Here is a 25004-nt window from a genome sequence, read left to right as displayed (position 1 = left end):
TTACTGGACCAGGGGCTCTAAAGTAAGTCCCACTTTAAAAACTTTGTTGTGGCGCGCGTAGTGTGATCGCTAATGCTTTCACCTTTCCTCCGAGTGGTATCGGGTTCGATTCTCGGCGGAGACACTCGATTGGGAAGGTGTAAATAGCCTTTTCAGGCTAGCTATTCTGAGTGAGATTTTTCCTGGGGTTTCCTCTTTCACACCGGACAAATACTGGTATGATACCTAATATATAAGTATCAAGCCACTTCCTTTCTTCCCCACTTTTCCGATCCCTGGATAGCGTGCTCGTCGAGAGACGTCATCGTTCAAACGTGACGGGCTAAAATGGCCATAGTTCCCGAATGCCCAAAAATATAATTCCCATCCCATCCCACAGCAAAAAATATTGTACTTTATGTTATTAGTTGCATATAATGCACAGGTCTCTAAGGTTTTCTTTTCGTTTTATTACAGATTCATGTAGTTCAAAAATTGACCGCACGAGAAGCTGTTTATGCTGTTTATCAAAGCAACAATAAAGGAGTTTTGTAGTTCGAAAAGGAGTGCTGTGTGATGGAAGCAACAAGAACTCAACGTGCTATGCAAGTGCAACTATCAGTTGCAACGAGGTATGGTAAGATATCTCTCTCAAGGAAAGGACCCCGCACTTTTCTTATGGAAAGTGGCTTTCGGCTAATGTTGTTGAAACTTCGCTGGTTGATAGTTCTTAACATGTGGATCAAAAGTCTCAATGGGCACAAAGACCGAAATCCACTCCTTCCCCCCAAAAAACCGCCTCCAATTAGCTGGGGGGGAAGAACTGATTTCAGCATGTAAAACAATTTGTTGTTTTAATCAACTCAACAAGGACCCCAAACAACCACATGTTAGACTATCAAACTACCCAACTTGACACCGCCCTTTGCCCCCCACATACCCCCCCCCCGCGAATTACTTTACGGATGTTCCATATTACTGTAGTTTATAGTTGCGCGTATGTGTTGAAATACCTAAGGTTTTGGTCTCACCGACGATATAATGGGTTTCACGTATCGCTGATTACGAATCTGAGGTGAGAGTTCTAGAATTCAAGATGGAGGATCAATATGGCGGATCAAAAACACAAAACTCCTGAATGTAGCCACAAATAGCTTTTTACTAGGGTATTTTGTGTCGTTTGTTACGAATCTGAGGTCAAAATTCTTGAATTCAAGATTGCAGATCCAATATGGTGGATAAAACGTCGAAGCCACAAACCGTAGTAGACTAGAGTGTTTTTAGATCGCTGTTTAAGTACGCAACATTCCTTGATACTTCAGCTTCTATGTAGAATTATTCTGCACCCTTGCCCTTTACCAAAACCCACCACAGATATCTTAATGCTGAACGGTGTTAAAATAATTCATCAATTATCTGTTCATTATTTTCATCATTTCGGTTTGCCGCATCTAATGTGGTACTTAGCAATGAGTCATCGGGATATCTAATATTCTGTAAATGTCGTGCATGGCCTAAATACCACAAGACACTTGCAACATGCGCACATGTACCTAATGTACGAGCACCGCTTTGACATGTACAGTAGTAACCTTGAATAACATTTTGATCATAATCCTGGCCATCTTCATCATTGGCTACATATGCTATGAAAACTTGATGCTTAGTTGCATTGCGGAACCTTGAGTAGAGACGTATGCGCAAGAATCCCGGTTCAGTTACGTTTTCATCAAGCTGGAATTGCTCATCCTTATCTCGTATTAGTTTATCTTGGACGTAAGAGGATGAGAGATCTACTTGATATGTGCCTACAGTCAAATCTCGTAAGTAGTTTAAGTTAAGTACAGAGAAATCAATTAGGCCTTGATCATTCAGCGGTACCCATTGACCGTTCCTTCTAATAAGATTATCTACCTCCACTCTTGCTTTAACAACATTCGGCATGATTGACCTATTTCTCATTTCTCTAGCTAATTCAATGGTTGCATCTTGCATGAAAATAACGGGATGGTATCTGTTCAAAATAGCTCCAGCTATGCGATAGAAACTATTCAGTTTCTTTGCATGTTGCAGATTCAACGTTTGTGCTAGAAACTTGAAAACATATCTTAGATGCCCGTTTCTTGCCTCGACTATCCATCGACTTTTAGTAACTAGTCGAGAAGTATTCGCATCTTCTGTTAATAGTTGCCTTTCACGTGGTAGTAGGAGTGCGGGCATTCTATGATCAATTCCTAAATATTCCAGTAAAGGAATTGCATCGCGGTATCCTCTGTCTACTAACAAAATGACCAGGATTATGATCAAAATGTTATTCAAGGTTACTACTGTACATGTCAAAGCGGTGCTCGTACATTAGGTAAATGTGCGCACGTTGCAAGTGTCTTGTGGTATTTAGGCCATGCACGACATTTACAGAATATTAGATATCCCGATGACTCATTGCTAAGTACCACATTAGATGCGGCAAACCGAAATGATGATAATAATGAACAGATAATTGATGAATTATTTTAACACCGTTCAGCATTAAGATATCTGTGGTGGGTTTTGGTAAAGGGCAAGGGTGCAGAATAATTCTACATAGTGGCTGAAGTATCAAGGAATGTTGCGTACTTAAACAGCGATCTAAAAACACTCTAGTCTACTACGGTTTGTGGCTTCGACGTTTTTATCCACCATATTGGATCTGCAATCTTGAATTCAAGAATTTTGACCTCAGATTCGTAACCAACGACACAAAATACCCTAGTAAAAAGCTATTTGTGGCTTCATTCAGGAGTTTCATGTTTTTGATCCGCCATATTGATCCTCCATCTTGAATTCTAGAACTCTCACCTCAGATTCGTAATCAGCGATACGTGAAACCCATTATATCGTCGGTGAGACCAAAACCTTAGGTATTTCAACACATACGCGCAACTATAAACTACAGTAATTTGGAACATCCGTAAGGTAATTCGCGGGGGGGGGGGGATATGTGGGGGCCAAAGGGCGGTGTCAAGTTGGGTAGTTTGATAGTCTAACATGTGGTTGTTTGGGGTCCTTGTTGAGTTGATTAAAACAACAAATTGTTTTACATGCTGAAATCAGTTCTTCCCCCCCAGCTACTTGGAGGCATTTTTTTGGGGGGAAGGAGTGGATTTCGGTCTTTGTGCCCATTGAGACTTTTGATCCACATGTTAAGAACTATCAACCAGCGAAGTTTCAACAACATTAGCCGAAAGCCATTTTCCATAAGAAAAGTGCGGGGTCCTTTGTCAAGAAATTGCATCAAGAATTCCTCACAAGTTTTGTTTACGTCCTCACAAAAGAACTGGATGCCCAGCAGTCTCTGATGTCGAGCATATACGGGAGGTCTTTCAATGGACTCCTATAGAACACCAGTGGTGTATTTGGGATTTCATTTCGGAGATGAGGACTAAATCCAAAATAACACTAAACCTGTGTTTATATAGCGTTGCTTATTTCATATCTCATGAAAAAAAAGGTTTGCTTAAATTTTCAGCAACAAAAGTTTACGAGAAATTGCAGATTCGAGTTGAGTTGATTTTAGTTTAGCGTCCCTTTCAGCAGCGAGGCTATATGAGACGTGTACCTACTGATTAACGTGGAATCCGAACCACATGAGCTCCCGCCGGGAATCGAACCCGGGACTCCCACGCCAAAAGCGCGTACGCTAACCGTTTAGCCACGGAGGAGCTCAAATTGCAGATTCAAATAGAAGACAAGAGAGTAATATGAAAATCTACAAAATCTACAATCTTTAATTTCACAATGGATAGAAGGTAGTACAGAAGTAACTTCCAAATTCAATTTATGTATTAATCAACTGACTCAAAGAAACTGACCCACACACAAGCATCTGCATATGTGAACATTTATCTCATACAAAAATACATTTGAAAAAAAAATAATAGCGAGCTACACGCCTGGAACCAGAAGACGGGACTCCTGAAAATGAAATCCGAGTCCTTATCATCCTCGGAATACCGATTATGTTGATCAGTATAGGAATTCAGGAACTTTGATTTCCTTTAGACAAAAAAGAAGAAGAATGTAGATAAAGGGAATTTGGATTTATTCAGCTTCTAACGAGTAATCTTAAACTCTTCTCTCTTTCTTTTTCTTTCCTTTGATATTTTGTAAAACTAAAGGTTTTCGGATTATTATACCGTTAGTCTACAATTTCCCTAGACTTTCTTTAAATTTATATATATATATATATATATATATATATATATATATATATATATATATATATATATATATATATCCCTCTCCCCCTCCCTAAGTTGCACCGTCAAACTGAAATGATAAAAATACATCCCAAGTATGAATCTCATTTATGTCGAAAATTTGATGGAGATCGGTCGGGTGGTTCAAGAGTTATTAACTCACAAACATACTTTCATTTATATATATATATATATATATATATATATATATATATATATATATATATACTGAGAAAAATACTACTCCGGACAGTGCTTTTTTGCACAAATATACGGAATCCTTATATTTACTACAGAAATCAGTACGGAGCATACGTTATCACATGTTATATACGTACTGTCATTTTTTCCGCTTAGATGTTACATCATGCCGCTGCAGGGTGTCTGAGATCTAACAGTCTTCCGTATGTTACATACGTCTATCTATATGTGAGATCCTGACCGCCTATATACAGTTCTTTCGTTAGTATAGAAAGTATGTTTATATGGAACACTTATACGGCAAGTAGGTATAAAATATACTTTTTGGATCAAAAGATCCAATACATTTCAGGCAAAAATTTTCTTGTAGGCCTTATAGCCCGAGAACTACATATACTGTAGCCACATCAAAACTAACAGTTTACTCAGCATGATGTGCTTATTCCGCAAAAAAATATGAAAATTCAATTTGAGGACCGTTCAAAAATTTTGTGGCCCCTGATCTAAAAATCCAATAAGCATTTCATTCAATCAAAAATTTTCTTCTACGCTTCATATACCGAGAACTACATATAGTAAAGACAAACCCAAACTATCACTTAACTCAGTATGATGTGCTTATTACGTAAAAAATATGAAAATTCAATTTGGGGGCAGTTCAAAAAGGTTGTAGCCTCTGATCCAAACAATTCAATATATTTCATTCAATAAAACATTTTCTTGTACGCCTTATATCTGGAGAACTACATACAGTGAAGATAAACCCAAACTATCATTTAACTCAGTATGATGCTTATTCCGTAAAAAATACGAAAACTTGATTTAGAGGAAGTTCCAAACTTTTGTGGTTCCTGATCCAAAAACTAATTATTGGCCAAGTTCACAATCTTTTGATGCATTTTTTGGATCATTCCTAAAGTTCTTGACCAAGACTGCAATCTTTTAATCCATTTTTTTTTTGTTCATTCCTAAAATTCTTGTTCAGCTATACGTTTGCTGTAGGTTTTGTCCAAAAACTACAGGATTTACAAATGTAACATGCGTTTTTACGTACTCGACACAAGTTTTTTATCAGTGTATCTCTCTCTCTCTCTCTCTCTCCCTATATATATATATATATATATATATATATATATATATATATATATATATATATATATATATATGTATGTGTGTATGTATGTATGTATGTATGTATGTATATATAAATAGAGAGAGAGAAAGAGATAGACATATACTTTTGTATGTTGATCTGAACAGTGACATACATACACTTCTGTACATCTACACTTCTCTACATCTGAAATTTCCGATGTATTTGTGCAATTTGTACTGTTTATTGTAATTTTTCTTTTCTTTTAATAAACATTCAAAATATATTATCGAGGATGGGTGTGGGGATCTAAAGCTGGGTTGTCATTAAAAAAAAGTCTTGCAACCCTACTATATTTATCCATGTAAACATAGTCTTGAAAGGGACATACAACGTTTTTTTATTTTTATTTTTATTTTTTTTTTATCTTGCAACGAGTCAAACCATGTGCAACTTTCTGGGTCGTCTTGCCTGCTACCAGCTATCGTCCTTTCGCTGACATAAAGCAAAAGCCAGTTTCGCCGCTTCCAAAACAACGGATTCATTTGGACGGGGAGGGAAAATGCACCAAAATACACATTTTTAATGAGAAGGTTCACTATTTGTCCACTAAAGTGCAGTGTTGCATAGGCGAAGATATCTTTCTTGTTTTCAGAAAGTTGTAATGTGTAAACAGTAAATAAAAAGATCGGGTTGCAAGAGTATTTTTATGACAGCTACAAGATTCTTGTAAAGTGACAACACAGCTTAAACTTTATATGCCAGTGGGAGTACTCCTCAGAGTAATTCTGATCAATCCCCCTCACACATCCGAAAATACCCCTCAGAAAGATTTTTCTGAAAGGAACCCTGGGGCGGACAGATTAATATTACAAGCTTATAAGACACACAAGTGTAGTCGTAATAAGCAAATATAATACAAATGACTTAATTGTCGTTTGGTTTTTGTATTCCAGGACGTTAGTCAAGATCATATACAAATCGTGGACCATGGATTGTGGAAGATTTTCATCAACAATAGAAAGAAAGTGAGCCCAAATAGTTAACATTTTTAGTAGTGCAGCCATCACACTGGTAGCCGCGGAATTCGGTGCCAACATTCACGCTAGAAATGAACTATTTCAGTTTTACGTCCCACAGTTGTGCCCTGTAGGTTAAAAGAGACAGTGATCATGAGAAATGAATGAAATGATGGAATGAAGATATTGGGAAGAAACGGGAGAACCCCGAAAAACCCACACATACGGTGTTGGTTCACCACAAAGTTCTATTATACATTTGAAAAACGGCTTCTATGACACAGAACAGTGATGAAAGTTTTTTTTTTTTTTTTGTCTTCATTTGTTGTATTAGGAATCATGGACATGAACGGGAATCATGTCATGGGCCGTATAGAGCTTTCAGGAGGGCACGTCTCTCTCTTGCTCATAGTCTTCCCAGCAATGACAATATAAGCTTTGAACTTGATATTGATTTTCATCATATTCTCCCGTTTATCGAATTTAGAGAGAAGCATTATTATTATTATTATTATTATTATTATTATTATTATTATTATTATTATTATTATTATTATTATTATTATTATTATTATTATTATTATTATTATATTTTATTTTTGGGCCTGATAATGTTTCTTTCACGTTTCTCTATCTTCAGCTTCCTCTTCGAAATCCAAATATTTTCTTCTATTTTTCAAATCATCGATCAGTTGTGCTCTTCTTCTTCTTGTTCCTCGCTGTCTATGGCGGTATGAAGAAGGTAATTTCTTCGCAAGATGTGTGCAATCCAATTGACTTTCCTACGAAGAATGCTGGCTGAAAGCGTCATCTTCTCTCCTACCCGTTTTTTAAAACATCTTCCTTTGTTGCTCTCTCTATCCATTTTATCTTCTTCATCTTCCTCTAATACTACATTTCGAAGCTCTCCAAATATTTCTTGTCTAAATTTCGTAATGTCCAAGTCTTTGAAACATACAGTCCAAAACTCCACATATAGCACTTGACGAACTTCTCCCTAAGTCTGCTAGTTACGAGTGATCTTTTCTTGTTGAATGCTAGGCAATTCTTGACCTGATCTCTTTGGTGCAGTAAGCAACTCTCATCAAAATGTTTCCCATATACCTGAATTTATCGACCTCTTCAGGTTCTTCTTTTTCTACTTTTGACCCGTAGCGGCGCGTTTCCACAAAATATTTTCATGACTTTCGGTTGCATTTTTCTGTTAAATGATGCAATGTCAGCAGTAAAATGGTTACTTTGTTACCCTTAATGAAGGAGATTCGGATTGTTTGGCAAGAGTACATGTTACTGGCAGTAAAACTACTATTTATATCTCATATAGTATTGGTACTAGAATTAGATGTAAAATTCCAACCAAAACAAGGGGAAAAAAGAAATCAGAGCTTACCATCTTAACGAAAGAGTTGTTGTTTAGAATACGTTTACTTAACAACAAAGTAACATGCAATACGAACGAAAGTAAATAAGAGAAATGTCAGAAAATAGGTCAATAATATCTTAAGTAAATATTAGTCAAATAGTGCACAATAATAAGGATTTCTTTTTTGCATGTTCAGCAGCCCAAGTACGTAGCATCAATCACAATAAATCATGCATTAAAGCAATTTGTTTGACATCTCAATGTTTGCAGACTTCCACGATGGTATTGAATTTTACCGTCTTATCCTTGACCGATTTCCAATCAATAAAATATATGTTGATCAGCCATAAAGAAAAGTCACATCATATTGCAAAATATTTTAAAAGGTGTTCAAAATAAAACAATTTTTGTCATTTGTTAATTGATTTATTGAATTCTAGCTGAAATACCCATTCTTCGTATGGAGGCTGTATTTGGAAGTTAACGCCTATGGAAGTATCACCATTCATCTCAGCGACCGCGAAAACTATGGATTTGTCACTAATATCGGTAATTTTGGATTATTTTTACATGTCTAGTATCCCCACCCCCACCCGGTGACCCCCGGCCCGCAGTCGAATGAGGTGAATTCGGAAGTTAATGCGATCAAAGTTTCACCATTGATCTCAGCGACCGCGAAAACTATGAATTCGACATTAATATCGGTCATTTTCTATTACTTTTACATGTCCTGATAAACGCAACCCCTGAGACTACCCTGGTTCGAAATTTAAAAAAAACGCTTCGTCTTTACCTGAGGCCTGAACCAATGTACCCGTGACCCAAATTTGGTAATTTTCGGTCCACTCGCCTGGTCTCCAGGTCGCACACACACAGACAGACAGACACACAGACCGACTATTTTATTTATATTAGATATACTTGCAGCAGGGAGACTTCATCAGACAGGAATCTTTCAAGTCAGTCTGAACTAGTGCTATTAGGCCCAAAATTTGAATAGTTAATTGTTCGAATATTCGGATTACGAATTCTTTCAATATTCTTTTTTTCGAATAAAATTCGTTTTTCGCATAACGGTTTTTTTTTCGAATATTGAAAACGAAATTCGAATATATAAAAACAAAGGGAAAAATGAAGGCAATCAGCCAGGTGAATTTCACGTCGTCCAAAGTTTTGAGAACTAACAACATTGTTCTCGTGTGCATGGTAAATTATGGGAGACCAAAAAGTCATGTCTGTTTTTTTTTTCTGAAAGAGAGAGGGACTTCTATCTTTTACGGCTACTTTATCCAATGTATGTATTTTTAAATGGTTTGAGATGTGTTCTGGCGGGACAGAAGGTATCTACGTATGGGTATACTGTGTTAGTGTGTGGGTTATCTGTGTTAGTAAAGGTATGTAGCATCTATATTGGAAGCAAGAGTTGACAGAATTTAAGTGTATGGCTATTCGATGATGTGTTACCGATGCATTAACCCCCTTAGCGAACTCGAACAAAGTGCCTATTCGGTAATTCTACTTTCGCCAGAGTTATAAATCATACTGTGAGCCAGTCAGGGTTTCTAGGCCTTACTGGCACACTTTATTCACATTCATGCGAATCACGAGAAACAACTCTATTGTATTACATAGATTTTTCTATGATTAGCTAATTTTTCGGAATTTTTTTTGTATTTTTGAGAATTTTCTTTTGTTATACACACACATGCTTTGTAATAGCAGAGTTCCAATGCTCTACACAAAGCATCTTCCGAGAAGCTGTTTCTCAGTAAAATCCGCTTACCTGGCAACACGTCTTTTCTTTTTTTTCTTCCTTTGGAAATCCTTTACTGATTCCGAAACAGCAGGCGGTCTATTGTTGCGAAACGCACCAAATACGCTCGAGCCGACGTATTCTACACATTTTTTATAGCTTTCGCGTTTGCAGCGGATTGTGATTAGCCATCCACATTTAAATACATGAGCTATAAAAACGCGTTGCGAACGCTTGGAATAGCCGCTCAGTAAGATGAATTGGACTTTACATCTCTTGAATGTATAACTGCTTTCCATTTCTCTTGATGAGTAGTTTACGTCACCCCAGTTGATCGTCTGTCCGTGTAGGAACGTGAAAAGTTCGGTCTTCCGAATTTACTTGAAAAACGATTTTCTTTCTTTCTTTTTTTCTTTTTTTCTTTTATTTTTTATTTTTTATTATTATTTTTTTTTTTTTTGCAAGGTTAGTCAGAGTTTAAATTAATGTTGTAGGGTTTTCTGTTGTCCTGACATTATTACAGTGGTTCTCATAGAAACTACTTTGTACTAGTTCTTTGGTCAACTATGTGTAAACTGTCTAATGAAATCTTTTAGCCTGGTTAGTTTGTATATTCGATATGCTTCTTCTATGGTTATGTCTTCCCTGGTCAATCTGATTCAAAATCTTTCTGCCCTCTAGAGTTTTAGTATGTCTTGTATTGTAAAAAGTGGGGATCCATAAGTTATGTTTGCTCTTATCACTATTTTATAGATTCGTGTCTTGATGTTGATGGTGTTTTGTCTTGTTCATTACCATACGTTTTATGAGATGCATGATTTTGGTTGCTACTTTGTAGATTTCGTATGTGTTGCTTTAGTTTCAGTTGATTATCTATAGCTATCTGTAAAGAAGTGGCATTTCTTTCGATTTTATGTATGTATTAATTACTTTGAATATTATATGTAGAACTCGAACTGTACACAGGGTGACAAGAAATAACACGACAAATTTTTGTTACCATACATTTATTAAAACCATGCATTTAACAAAACAACACGTAATACCAAGAGAATGGGTATTTAGTAGCAACATGCTCAACCGGCTTCGAAGTGGGCGCTCTTGGCGGTCACAGAGAGGTACAAACATGCTTTCAAATGTTCGGCGATGGGCCTCTGGTCCTAGGGCAACAATCGGTTCCACTCACGATGCAAAAATTGCTTCAGCGACTCCAATCTTTTATGGCGTGTAGTGCATACCCTGGCCTCCAAATCGACCATGGGATTGAGATACGGCGAGTAGGGCGACCGTTCCGCAGACCAGATGAAGTCCGATAAATGGGTACTGCACCAGTCTTTCGTCCGTTTCGCCCTGTGGGCCGGAGCGGAGTCCTGTTGGAAACTCCATTTCGTATCGCCGAAGTGTCGCTTGGCACACGAAAGTACCACGGTCTCGAGAATGTCGCGTCGGTACACTTCATGGTTGATCTTCACCCTTGACCCACGAACGCCAGAGGAGTCTTGACGCTTGCTCAAATTGGGCCCCAGACCATGGCTGACTGCGGATTTTGGTTGTGTTCGACAATGGCTGAGATACCGGAAGCCTCTGTGGACCAGGTTCTGTCTTTATAGTGGTTGTGTGCCCGCCCCACGGTGAACAGCTTCTCATCGTTGAAGAGAATGCGCTCCCATCGCTGATCTGCGGCCCGGCGCTTGAGAAGGCGGCATCGTTTCAGTCGCACGCACTTGTTTTTGTCCGTGAGTAGCTAAATATTTTTGAGCTTATAGCCTTGAGGTTGAGTTCCCTTTTCGCTATTTGCTGCACCGATTCGCAGCTGATCCCTGTCTCAGGAGCGATTTTTCTCTCGGAGACCCTCGGATTTCATTGCACTCGCTTTTTGATAATCTTGCGGTTCTTGGACATGTTGATGGTGCGCTTTCTTCTTCTTTCGGGACGGTCGCCTTCATGGACGAGCTTCTGAAATCGCAAACTGCGTCTGAGACTGTTGTTCTTGGAACACAAGCAAACGAACAATTTCTTATTGACGCTTTCCTTGACGAAAAAAGTTCCAACGTTGCCCTCCTTTTGGTTGCCATTTTGAAACAAAAAGTAAATTCCACGTGCGGAAGCCGAAAAAAAATATGTACAGGTGCACAAGAATTCAACAAAACAACAATTTGAGTACAGGACATTACATTCCTGGCAGGATATGACAAACTTTGTACGGGTTATTTCTTGTCACCCTCTATTTTGTTGATGGATGAATGAGCAATAGTTGGGTTTTCATTGAGTTCATCTCCTTGCACCAGCTGAAGAATATTTTGTTTGTTTCTATAGGGTTTTGATTATATTATGGTAATCATAGATGAGGAGAGACCAAACACAGAAACTTTTATTATATAGGTGTTGACAGGTAAGGGAAAGAGTTTGATTGGTCAATGGCAACGTCCAATCAGTTTCAGTCAGTGGCCTGGTGATTGGCTGGTTTGGACGATGTGGAATTCACCTGGTTGATTGTCCTTTATGTGTTTAAGTCCAATTTCTTCCCTTTATTTTTCCAAAATGAAACGTATTCTCCCCGTGCGAAGAACGGGTGTTCTGCTGGTTTAAAATATTCACATAATTTTAACACCTCTAGCTTGAGCCACTATTTAGATCTAGGCCTATGTCCGAGGCAATCACTGCTATTAGGATCACATTATTAGGATTAAAAGGACGTATTTGTGGAAAACGTTTAAAATGATTATTGTTTTCTTTTGCTTCTATGTATAATATTGTGGTAGAGGTGTTCGGCAGTGGCGGATCTAGAAGGCAAAAACTGGGAGGGCGTAGCCAGAATCCAGACTATGTTATGTATATCATGATTTTACTATAAACTTTCAAAAATATGTAAATAATATCTTAAATTATTTTTGTTACTCAAAAAACTGGGGCCCTAGCCTCCCCTCCCCAGGTAAATCCAAAACTGATGTTCGGTAGCTGTAATTACAACAAGTTCTTGCAATTACATAATTTTAAGCAGTGTTGGAAACTCTAAAAATGCTTATTATATCTCCGGAATGGTTTGAGATAAATTGCTGGAAACGGTATTATCATTGTTTCATCTGGTGGAAAAAAAAACTCCTTGAAATAATATACTCAACTGAGATTTTTTTCGAAATAAGGACTATAAGAAAGTCTAATTTTCAATTTTTTGTAACTGTGTTCCCTTTTATTCTAAGTGAATGACATTATGGTCATATTACCCTATATTAAGTCACTTTGTTTCTGCGTCACTCCGTTTATCTCAATTGTTGAGTTGAGTTGAGTTGATTTTAACGTCCCGTTCAGCAGCGAGGCTATATGAGACGTGGACCTACTGATTAACGTGGAATCCGAACCACATAAGCTCCCGCCGGGAATCAAACCCGGGTCTCCCACGCAAAGGCGCGTACGCTAACCGCTTAGCCATGGAGGAGCTCGTTTATCTCAATTGTGTTGCACAGTATCAATCACGAACGCGCCCTATGACGTCACCTTAACCAGCTGTGAGTCTCTAGAGAAGGTCGAAGATAATGCAAGAGCGAAAACAAGAACGATTGACACGGTCAAGTTATGGTGTTGGCAATCAAGTGGGGAATTATGTCCAAATGAAGTACATTCCAGGTATGCTGATAGAAATCCAAAACAAGATTCCTCCCCACGACGCTCATGCAATTCGTCTGATAAACGTGAATTTTGGTGTTCCTCTTTACACCATCAACAATCGCACACGGAAATATAAAATGTGTCTAAAATAAAACTAATTACACATAATAGCACATTCAAATAATTTTATTACAGGTATATGTATTGGAGAGGTTAAGTAGTCATCTTTTGTAAAATTGTAAATTATTGAGAAAGAAATCATTAATTTGGTAGTCCTTGGTTGTGAGATGATGTAATGGCAAATATGATAACTGAGTTGGGAACTGTCAAGCTGTTTCTGTATTCAAATGATAATTTTCCTTTAATATACAATACAAAAATAAATATAATCTGTATAGTAGCATCATAGCGCCTACATAATAATGGCTGAACTTCAAATAACTGAAAGTGTCTCGTGCGATCCTGTAATACAGTGTTTTCCAACCAAAGTTTCGCGACACACTAGTGAGTCACGAAGTTCCATACGGTGTGTCGCCATATTTTAGAACTTAAAACTGAGACAGACTATTGTATAATGATCGCGAGGACTCGTGAAGCTTAATCTAGATTTACCAATTTCAGCACGCATGCAACGCAAGGATGTGTCCCGAACGTCAACCCCAATCCATGATTTTTTTCCAGTGTCGTTTCTTGCGCTGTACAGAGAATATCTCCTGAGAGAACGAGCCGCTAAGTTTCGTTTTGTTGTTATTGGTGTTGATTTATATTTTTGCTGTTATTATTGTTACCATTTAAGTCGAATAATTGTTAGTGTTTGTATTGTAGCTTTTTAAGTGCTGTTTTCTTGTCATTCGTTTGCCCTGTCTTTTAAATTTGGCAACTTTGTTCGTGCTGTTCCACTTTTTCTTAAGGGTCTTTACTACAGCGAAATTAAACTACCGCTAATTTTAGAGTTTTTCTGCAATATCCTCAAAATAAATAAAAGTATTGGAAAAGCAGAAACGTAGTGAACTAGACAATACGATTTTGCATGTGATACCTTTACCACAATTCACCTATCTATTTTTGGTATACCGCTATTTACAGAACCCGCAAAAAATGCTAAATCTATCTTCAGTTCCAAATCAAAAACAGATAGGTGAGTTGTGATAACGGTATCACATACAAAATCGTATTTTCTAGTTCACTACGTTTCTGCTTTTCCAATATTTTTATTTGTTTTGAAGAGATTGCAGAAAAACTCTAAAATTAGCGGTAGTTTAATTTCGCTGTAGTGAATACCCTTAAGTGTGCATTCGGAAGGCAGGTTCACGAATTGTCCCGAACTCTCTCGATGTATCGTACGTGAGGGAAAGCAGTTCTATGATTTGTGTAGAGCCCAGACTTCACTAGCCGTGAGAGTCACTGTAGTCAGCGCCTCCAATAGCAGTACAAGGTTCAGTACTAGAAATCAAGTCACTATTTCAAAGAAACTAACAGTCTTACACTACTATAACTTATATTAACTAAAACTGAAGTAAACGTGTCGCGATGTCATGGGAGATCAATAGAGTATGTGATCAGTTTTAAGAAAAGGTCAAGAACCATTGGCTTAATACATGGACATTTTCATATTAAACTTTTTTCTTTTTTCTTTTCTTTTCTTTTTTCTTTTCTTTTTTTTTTTTACTGCAGGACTTTAAGACATTATGGGCGGTATTCAGAGAGAATTCGTTAATCGAGAGTTAGTCACAGAGTAGTTAGTAAGCATACTAACTCTTTACTAAGGAAGGTGGCACTTTTTGGTATTCAGAGTCTACTTTGAGTACAACTAAAATGATGATTTGAGTATGATTAACTAATATATCCCCAATGCATCGGGTGAGAAAAATAAATGTGGCAACTACGGAAAAGTAGATCAGCGCATGCGTAATCTGTAAAAATGAAAATACATGAAATACGAAATACGAAATGTTGTGTCGCACGCTAAACCGTGGGTAAAAGATTAGCCTCCGCTCTAGATTAATTAGTCACATTTGATTAACTTCGTCAAATAGTGCATCCTAATCAGAGACTCTGAATACAATTTTGATAACCATCCGTTAGTCATCCTCGTAGTATGGCGTTAATTAGTCGCCAAAACGACTCTGCATAGGGCCCTATGAATCCTCGCTTTCCTTTGGACTAAATATGAAAATATTATGCAAATACCCTACAATGTGTAACACATAATATATTGGTTGTTCTAAAACTGGTGCCCACGCTGAGCGGGAGTAATGTACAGGTAAAGGCAAAATGAAAATATAACATGACTTTAAACATGTGGGGCCTTGTCTTGCTGGAAGGGCCCGTTAAAAATATGACGATGTGGCAGCACCGCACGGTACGTGAGAAGATAAGTATCTAACATAAAATTACTGTCGCTGTTTAGGGTCAAGTAGGTGTACGAGACGATCCGTGTCCAAATTCTACCGTTTTGACTTTTCTTGCCTTGTTATTCTTTTCTTTATTTGTTTTTCTTTTCTTTCTTTTCATTTCATGATAAATGTGAATGCGAACAATCAAAGAAAATGAGAATAGTGTGCAGAAACCAAAATAAACAAACTCAAGTAATTACCATGTAAATAATTCGTTTGTGCTACAAATTGTTGTAGATTTTCTGACACGTACAGAAACAACTTATATACATATACATGGTGTACCTACTTGAAATGTGCTTTCGTAGCATTCCAGCAGCTAGAAAACTCACCTCCAGTGTGCTTGAGCATGGTTTTAGTCTCGATGTTGGCACCGTAGAGTAATTATATAGTATAAGAGGTTCAACTGCTCCTCCCGCTGAAACTGTGGAGACCGTGGCGCCACCACCCAACGAAGTTGGGTATAACGAACTAAGAAAAGCAAGTACGAACCAAATCATTCAGAGCGCCTAAGTCGGATAGAATTAGCAAATGATGCACTTAGTTATGCCAGTTGCAGCAAGGTGACCAGACGTCCCGTTTTAGCCGGGACAGTCTCTTATTTTCAACCGCTGTCCCGTTTTTTCTGATTCTCAAACGGGACGCCTAAATGTCCCGTTTTTAAGCAAAAATGACCCAGGAGTCCCGTAATTATTATTCAAAATATAAATGGTCAATGCAAATTCTACGCTCTTTCGTACCGACACTCATTGGGAAGGTTCAGCCGTGTCTAGAACATCTGAATGTTCAAATGGGAATTGAGAGTTCTGTGGTTCAAGTGTAAATTGAGTTGGAATTCTGAGTGTTCAAGTAGTTAAAAGCATAGATGTTCATTTTACTTCGACCTCACTCACCCTCGCCCTCGCAGTAGCAGTTGGCCCTCGCCCTCGTTCACCCTCGCCCTCGCGAATGGAATTGTCCATCGCCCTCGCGCGCCCTCACCCTCGCTGTCGAAACTTGTCCTCGCCCTCGCGCGCCCTCGCCGTCGAAGCTTGTCCTCGCCCTCGGGGCCAAAACTTGTCCTCGCCCTCGCGCACCCTCACCCTCGCCATGGAAGCTTGTCCTCGTCCTCGCGCACCCACGCCCTCGCGGCCAAAACTTGTCCTCGTCCTCGCGCACCCTCGCCCTCGCCGTCGAAGCTTTTCCTCGCCCTCTCGCACCCTCGCCCTCGACGACGAAGCTTTTCCTCGCACTCTCGCACCCTCACCCTCGCCATCGAAGCTTCTCCTCGCCCTCGCACACCCTCGCCCTTTTCGTCGAAGCTTTTCCTCGCCCTCGCGCACCCTCACCCTCGCCATCGAAGCTTGTCCTCGCCCTCGCGCACCCTCGACTTCGCGATAGGAGTTGTCCATTATCCTCGCTCGCCCTCACCTTCGTGCTCAAAACTTTTCCTCTCCCTTGCGCGCCCTCGCCCTCATATCATTGAGGGCGAGGGTAATTGAGGGTGAGGAGGCCTCGAGAGGGCCTCCTTCGTGAGGATCAGAGCATCAATTATTCAACCTATTTGTTGAATTATTTCCTTATCGTCAGTGGCGGATCCAGGGGAGCGATCGGGGCGATCGCTCCCCCCCAGAAGAGGAAACTTCTTTATTTTATATATACAAATAAAACGCATCCCAGAGTTTGGAGCTCTTAAAAGTAGCTCTAAATAGCAGTATTACAACCCACTACCCCCACCAGAAGTCCGTCCTGGATCCGCCCTTGCTTAACATACGTCCTAAAGAAAGGAAACTAAACATATCATCGTATAACTTACTGTGGAACACCTAAAATGGAACAACTGTTACAATGGAGATCTCGGTCGATAGTGACGTTTATATCATTTATCAACAGTGTCCAATGCCTTTACTTCAAAATTTTCCTTGAACTACGTTGCAAGCATAAGTATTTAGCCGCACAAGGGCGGCTCTCATGAGGGTGAGGGTGAAATCAAGGTTTGATGAGTGGCGGTAGAGTGACTACCGCGGACTATCTGTCAGAATTTGACAGTCAACACGTTGGCCATCCCTGATGTATGTAGCGTAACTGAGGAATTTGAACAAATTCAAAGGGAAAGATCTAAAGAGCTTAATTTTGAAACTCCGTCAGCAAACAAATAAAATACTTCAGAACACTATTGTTGAATTATCACTCGGAAATATATACCCACTCTAACCTATAACATGAATGACTTCATTGATTTGAATGTGAATCTAAGTTAATTGGTATTTTAAAATATAAACTGAAATGTGTCAATGTGCTTGTAAGGTTAATTTCGATGCTCAAATATTGTTAATATTCACCACTAATAGAGATACATTTGTCCTACCTTAACAATGTTAAAGTTTTTAATTTTTTTCAATAATTGCCATAAATATGAAACTTTGTCTTAAGAAACTACCCTAGGGGCCAATTTGTGCACTTTATCACTTTGGTCTTGGTTCATTTTTGGCAGCTATCATTGTTGGAAAGTTTATTTTCAGTAATTCCCACAATTATGAAATGATATCGTTCAAACGTTGTCTCAAGGATTCCTTACACTACAAATACGTAAAGGCAAATGAAAAATGAAATCTTTAGTTTAAGACCCCACGAATCCAAAGCGGCTGACTAACATATCGAGCCCTTGTAAGAAGAAATGAATATGAAAGTACACTCAGATAGGTTAATTTTTGAGCCATTTTTCGTGGCATTTAAAACGCAACTCCTGTAGCTTTCTTAACTGCACGGGAAGACAACTAATACGTACTCACGGAACGGCAAATATTTTATGGCACCATTTTCATTCTATGAACCTTAATACATACAAAAACTTTATATTTCCAAATGAAACTATATAGCGACATTAATGGGTCATTTCAAAAGAGTGGGGGGTAACTGTCCCCCTTTGCCCCCCTAATCACCGCCCATGCTATGATGTGTGGCACATTTGTGCGAAATTAATAATAATATGATTAAACTGTTTACCCACAACAAAATCCTGCTCGTTTTGCTGAAGTGGCTTTTCCTAAGTTTTATATGTTCCATATATCCTACAGTTTTTTCAGGCCTTTTTTTTAATTTGTCCAAATTTATATTTCTCCTTTTACCACACAATCGTTCAATACTTGCACTATAATATTTACAATCAGTATATCATCCTGTAACGTATTTTATTCCTAATAAAAATCATTGAACAACACAACATACAAACCCTATCTCACTGGCTTGCACGCGAACCTTTGGTGCATGGGGTCCTGCGGACAATTCCGAGTGGAAGAACATTGAACGACAGTGGATCGAATTCCGCGTTAAACCTATAGGCCCACTTCTCATATAGCCTCGCCGACGAAAGAGGACGCTAAACGGCAATCAGTCAACAGTTGCAAATTTCGGCTGCATAAACAACTTATGTCCTGTGGAACTTATTAAATTTATTTTGTTAAAGCAGCTCTTTTAACAAAATTTCTGTATTAACGTGTCAGATATTTCTATTTAAGGACAAGAAAAAACATATTATTTATTTTGTAACTAAATGATAGCTCTACCCACGTAGATTATAAAAGCAGAAACAATGAAAATCGATACAATAGTGACTGACATTATTTTAACAAATATCGATCCAGATAATAGTTTGGGCTGTCACAAAACTATGAAAAATTAAAAATTCTGATTAATTGTAACAACTTCATCAGTGGTGGACATTGGAGGAGGATGTATGCTATTAATCAGCCCATTACATGGGCATCCAAACTCACGAGCCCAACGCTCGCTAGCTCGGCATTCGCGCTCAACCGTTCTCGGGTTCACCCCGAGCGCCAATGAAATAAGTCAGCGCGAGTCCAACTGAGGGAAGTGAGCCCGAGCACGATTCCCAAAGGAATAACTGAGCGAGAGCCCAGTTGAAAAAAATGAGCCCGAGTCCGAGAGAGTCCAGAGCAAAATGGCCATCTATGAACCAAAGTCATTCCATCAAGTCTTTTTCCATTTGATCTACTGCATTCTGATGGTTCTCTCATTGATTGTGTTTGTTCAGATATCAGCGCTCTTGTCATTTGCTGCTGAATGACGTGAGTGACTGTCTGTCTGTCTACCAACACTCTTTAAACATGACAGTGTAGTAGACACTTCTTATCTAAACCGTCTTCAGCACAGGGAGGGCAACAATGAGGCACACTTACTTCTTAATGTAGCGCTATTTCTACCCGGAAACTTTCATGGGAAAAATCAAATATTATTCTTATTTGCATTATTATTTTTAATAATTATATACGTACACACGAGAAATTGTCTACTGCAATTAATTGAAAGAAAAAATACGATTAATGTATAACCTTGCAATGACACTAACTTTTCATCTAGGGGACATGGCAGATGATATTTTAAATTTTGCCTCTCTCCAAAAGAGGTCAAACAGCAAACTCCAAAACAGTTGCTTTAAAGGAGGCTTGTCCTCCTCCCTCGCGTGCCCTCGTTCTCCTGAAGGAAGTTGTCTCTAGCCATCGTGCACCCTCGCTCCCGCAGTAACACTTGGCCCTCACACTCGTTCACCCTCGCCCTCTTCGTCGAAGCTTTTCCTCGCCCTCGCGCACCCTCACCCCCGCCATCGAAGCTTGTCCTCGCCCTCGCGCATCCTCACTCTCGCTGCCGAAACTTGTCCTCGCCCTCTTCGTCGAAGCTTTTCCTCGCCCTCGCGCACCCTCACCCTCGCCATCGAAGCTTGTCCTCGCCCTCGCGTCACTGTGGACGAGGAAACTTGAGGGTGAGGATGCCCTCGAGAGGGCCACCCTCGCGAGGGTGAAAATCTCTGCTCCAGGGGCCTTGGAAAGATTATCGAGCCTAAAATGATTTAGCACTGACTTTTATAAATCCACCAATTCAACAATTAATAATATCGTGCAAACTTTAATACGTGCAAACTTTAAGATTGTAGTAATGAAAGAAAAGATGAAATCTTTACTTTAGCGCCCCAGAGTTATGTAACTGCTAAAGGAGATGGATGAAATTGCAAGTGAATGATGATGAAAGAAATGGTGGAACGGGAAAGTAAGAGAACAAACCTTTATTTTCTTTAGCACAAATAATTAAATGTGTAGATTAATTGATTTCCAGAAATTTTATTATAATTAGCAATTAAAATCTCAAAGGGAGATCACAAACTTTTCTTTCCCAGGACCTCGCAACAATTTGTTACACTCTGCCATACATCATTAAAACAGGAGTAGAGTGACTGAATTATTTTGCTCTGTGGTTGAAAAGTAATAATGCAAAACAGACAATTATTGACTTGACGAGATAGGATAGTTTAAAAATTCTGACTGGGGAATATAATCTTCATTTTTACGTCCTACGATTATCGCAATCTTGTAGCCAACCTGGAACGAAAGAGATTCAGCCCACTGAAGATTCTTTGCGAATATCATTTCAATGTGAATTTCGAACAAAGATCTAAGCTTACCTTCATGCTTACGTTACGTCAAACAACTAACATATAAGGTGGAAATTATTCAACTTTTTTCATAAGATGTAATCCAGCTGACTAATTAAAATTTTATAAGCTTTATATGTTATAAGTTGATTGATTAAATGTTGCACCTGATAATATGTAGTCGTTACTGCTTGTTACATAGTATTAGCGTGTGTAATGGTTGTATGGGGGAGAGGAGTATTTAAACGCTAATATTCTAAAGTGAAATATTTACATAAAAATTAGGATAATTAAACATTTTCAATAACTCCCTCTTAGACTTAGACTCTGATTATAGGTCGATTACCGGTGATTACTGAAAGTTAATGATATTGAAATATACAAAGGAAGTTAGTATAGTGTCTAGCAAGCATGTCTGCTTTGCAGCAAGTCTCAGGTTCGATTCCCTTGAGTGAAGTTTGAACGCATTATGGTGGTTCGGATCCTACCATAAACTATAGATTCACGTACCATTTAGCATCGGCATCGGTGATGAATTATAAAGGGACATTAACTCTAATACGTCAGAATACAGTCACATCGACTGATTCCCAGATATTCATAAGTAAAACTTATATTTTCCAAAACAGCAAATTACGTTAGTAGAGTGCTATTTTTTTCTAAATATAGATCATGAACGGTTTGAAATTATGTTTATTCTGTTGTGTGATAACGTTTCTCTATAGTTAGAATTGAGGACATCTTCGAAAGTTCCCCTTCGGGAGGATGAACACTAAGAATCATGAAATTATAGGTGTAAACCTGAATGCAGTTTTACCCACTTATCTCAATAGTAATCTATGTAAATGTAAGGTCACTTGACAGGTCCAAATGTAAGGTCACTTGACCAAAGGCTTAGATAATGTCCCCACAACCTCCACGATGCGGGGCCACCAACTCCAGGGATGTAAAATATATAGAAAATGTTTAGAAAGTAGAGGCGAATAACTAGGGGCTGCAGCGGGCAGGGGCTGTGTTGCAATAATAGACTATCAAAAACTTCCTGCTCAAGTCCTAAAATTTCACACGGCGTACACCATAGTCTTAAAATTTTCACAGAGTATACGCTAGTCTTAAAAATTTCACAGGTTATATATGCTAGTTTTGAATATAGTACTACACGCCTTGAAGCAGAAAGTATGCGCAAATGACTAAGATTGAGCAATACACCTTCGTATACTCTCGACTACACCCCTGCATATATATGCTTTTATTTTCTTAGTTTGCTTACATACGTGTGACGAAAATCTGGGAGGAACGCGACCACCCAAGTCCCTCGTTACGACGCCCATGATTAGATGAACCATAGCCGAATACTTCAGGTAGTTTTGCTTCTTTATTTCTAAGTTTTCCTATGCTTTGCTGACTAAATATCAGTTGTCAGGGAGCTTTAAAACTTGTGATATAGAACCAAATCATTCTATTTTAATGTCCTATTTAGCGAAAAAAAATAATAATAAAAACGTCGATAATGAAGGGTAACAGATCACAGAAAGAAGCCTACTGGACGCCCAAAATAGTCTCCCTTTTCAAGACTGTGCGCTGCATATTCTTACACTATTTTTAAAAACGCTTTCAAAATTACCAATCTTAAAAAAATAAATAAATAAATAAAATAAAATAAAATAAATAAATCTTTAGTTTAACATCCAACGGTTATGCCATCGATGGCTAAAGGAGACTGATGGAATTGCAAGTGAATGATGATGAAAGAAAAGGTGGAATGAGAAAACGGGAGGAAACGGGAAAATCTCGAGAAAACCCAAGTATACGCTATCGTCCTCCACGAACTCACTTGGCCTGGGATCGAACGAGTGACCCCTGAAACCAGAGATTGGCTGTAGCACTGAGCCAACGTGTTCCCGTCCAATAATACCAATCGTGTTAATCGTTTAATTGCAATAATTTATTTATTTTATTTATTTATTTATTTAAAGAAGAAAATTAATATATTGGGTGAATCCAATATATTAAAGAATATACATAAAAAATACATAAACATATTAAATTATAAAATAACAATATACAAAATATTAATGAAAATAAAATAAAAGAATAAGAAAAAAATAACTGCTACAAAAATTAACAAGTAAATTTTCTACTTATAAGTGCTATTACTTCTCTAAAGGAAATCGGACTTCCTGGATTCCCTTTATTAGTAGAGTTTAACGTACCCGGTATTCAGAGATGACAGGACTTCGGACTTCCAGAAGTCATGTCTATCTCCCAGTGTCGGGTAACTTCATTCAATGCACTTATTTCTATATTGCCAATTTTTTTGTATTTGTTTATGCAAAGAATAAAAAAGATAGAAAATGGCTCACATAAGCAAATGCTTGTGTGTGAGACTGATTCTCGTGTTTTATTTTTCTTATCGTAACATATGAGGTTTATTCTTACTTTTAGCTAACAATAGTTTTTTTTAAACACTTTTTAATTCTTTTAACCACTGTAAAATTAACCTTTTATATGTTTTGAAATTACTTTCATCTTTGATTCGGAGTGGGAGTTCATTATAGATCTTCGGAGCTCTGTAATATGTTTGGTATTGAGTTATAGATTTACTCGTTGCTCTAATTTCTAAATTTTTGTTTGTCACATTTCTGGTTATATACGTATGTTTTATTACTTCCAATTTATTTCTGTTCTTTTTAACATATATTAATACCTTCTGCAAATATAATTTTGAAAGTGGTAGTACTGAGAATTGGTCATAGAGTCTATCTAATCTACTTTCAAGTCCCTTTTTTAAACATATTCTTACAATATTATTTTGCTGAACAATCACAGGTTTTAAATGAGTAGGGTAAGCAGCACCCCAAATTAATATACCATATGTAAGTATACTATTTACAAGAGCATAATATACAGTTCGTAATATTTTTATGCTTACAATGTTTCGTAATTGAACAAATTTATATAATAATTTTCTTAGTATTGTGGCGATATGTGTAATGTGAGAAGACCATTTTAGATGCTTATCTATAAATATACCTAAGTATTTTACTTTATTTTCACTAATAAGAGTACTACAGTTACATTTTTTAGTATTTTGACAATAATGCAATTTTAGTGACATGTTCTCTGGCTGTCCCGTTATAGTTGGTGAAAAAGTTATATACCTGTTTTTTTCAGCATTTAATACTAACTGATGATTATCAAGCCATTGTTTTACTTTCTTCATTTCTGCTTCAGTTTTTCTGAATGCATCTGTCCATGTTTTACCAGCAAATATAAGTGAGGTGTCATCAGCAAATGATTGTATATGCCCGTCCATTTTTAAATTACACAAATCATTTATATAAATTAAAAATAATATTGGGCCTAATACAGTTCCTTGAGGGACTCCTTGTTTTACATATAAATAATTGCTTTGAAAATTACCTATTTGGACGGCCTGTTTTCTGTTTTTCAAGTAACTGTTAAACCAAGATAGCGATAAACCCCTTATTCCACATCTTTCTAGTTTATTTAAGAGAATTTTGTGTGATATTGTGTCGAATGCTTTAGCTAGGTCTAGGAAAACTGCAATTACTTTTTCAGCTTTATCAACATTTCTACAAACAATCTCTGTTAAATTGTATACCGCATCTGATGTACTTTTACCTTTTTGAAATCCATATTGATTTGAAGAAAATAATTTATTTTGTTCAAGAAAATTAACTAATCTTCTCTTCATACATTTTTCTAACAGTTTAGCACAGTTACTGAGGATTGATATAGGTCTATAGTTATTAGGGTCAGCCTTTGAGCCTTTTTTATATATAGGTTTTATTACAGCAGTCTTAAAATCATCGGGAAATACACCTGTTTCTAAGCTTAGGTTAAAGATTCACTGCAAAGGTTTTAATATATTTGATTTCGTATGTTTCAGTACACTTGCTGATAATCC

This window comes from Thermobia domestica, chromosome 17, assembly GCF_964235325.1.
Source record: "Thermobia domestica chromosome 17, izTheDome1.hap1.1, whole genome shotgun sequence".
In the NCBI taxonomy this organism is placed as follows: Eukaryota; Metazoa; Arthropoda; class Insecta; order Zygentoma; family Lepismatidae; genus Thermobia; species Thermobia domestica.
Note: the sequence above shows the minus strand (reverse complement) of the source record.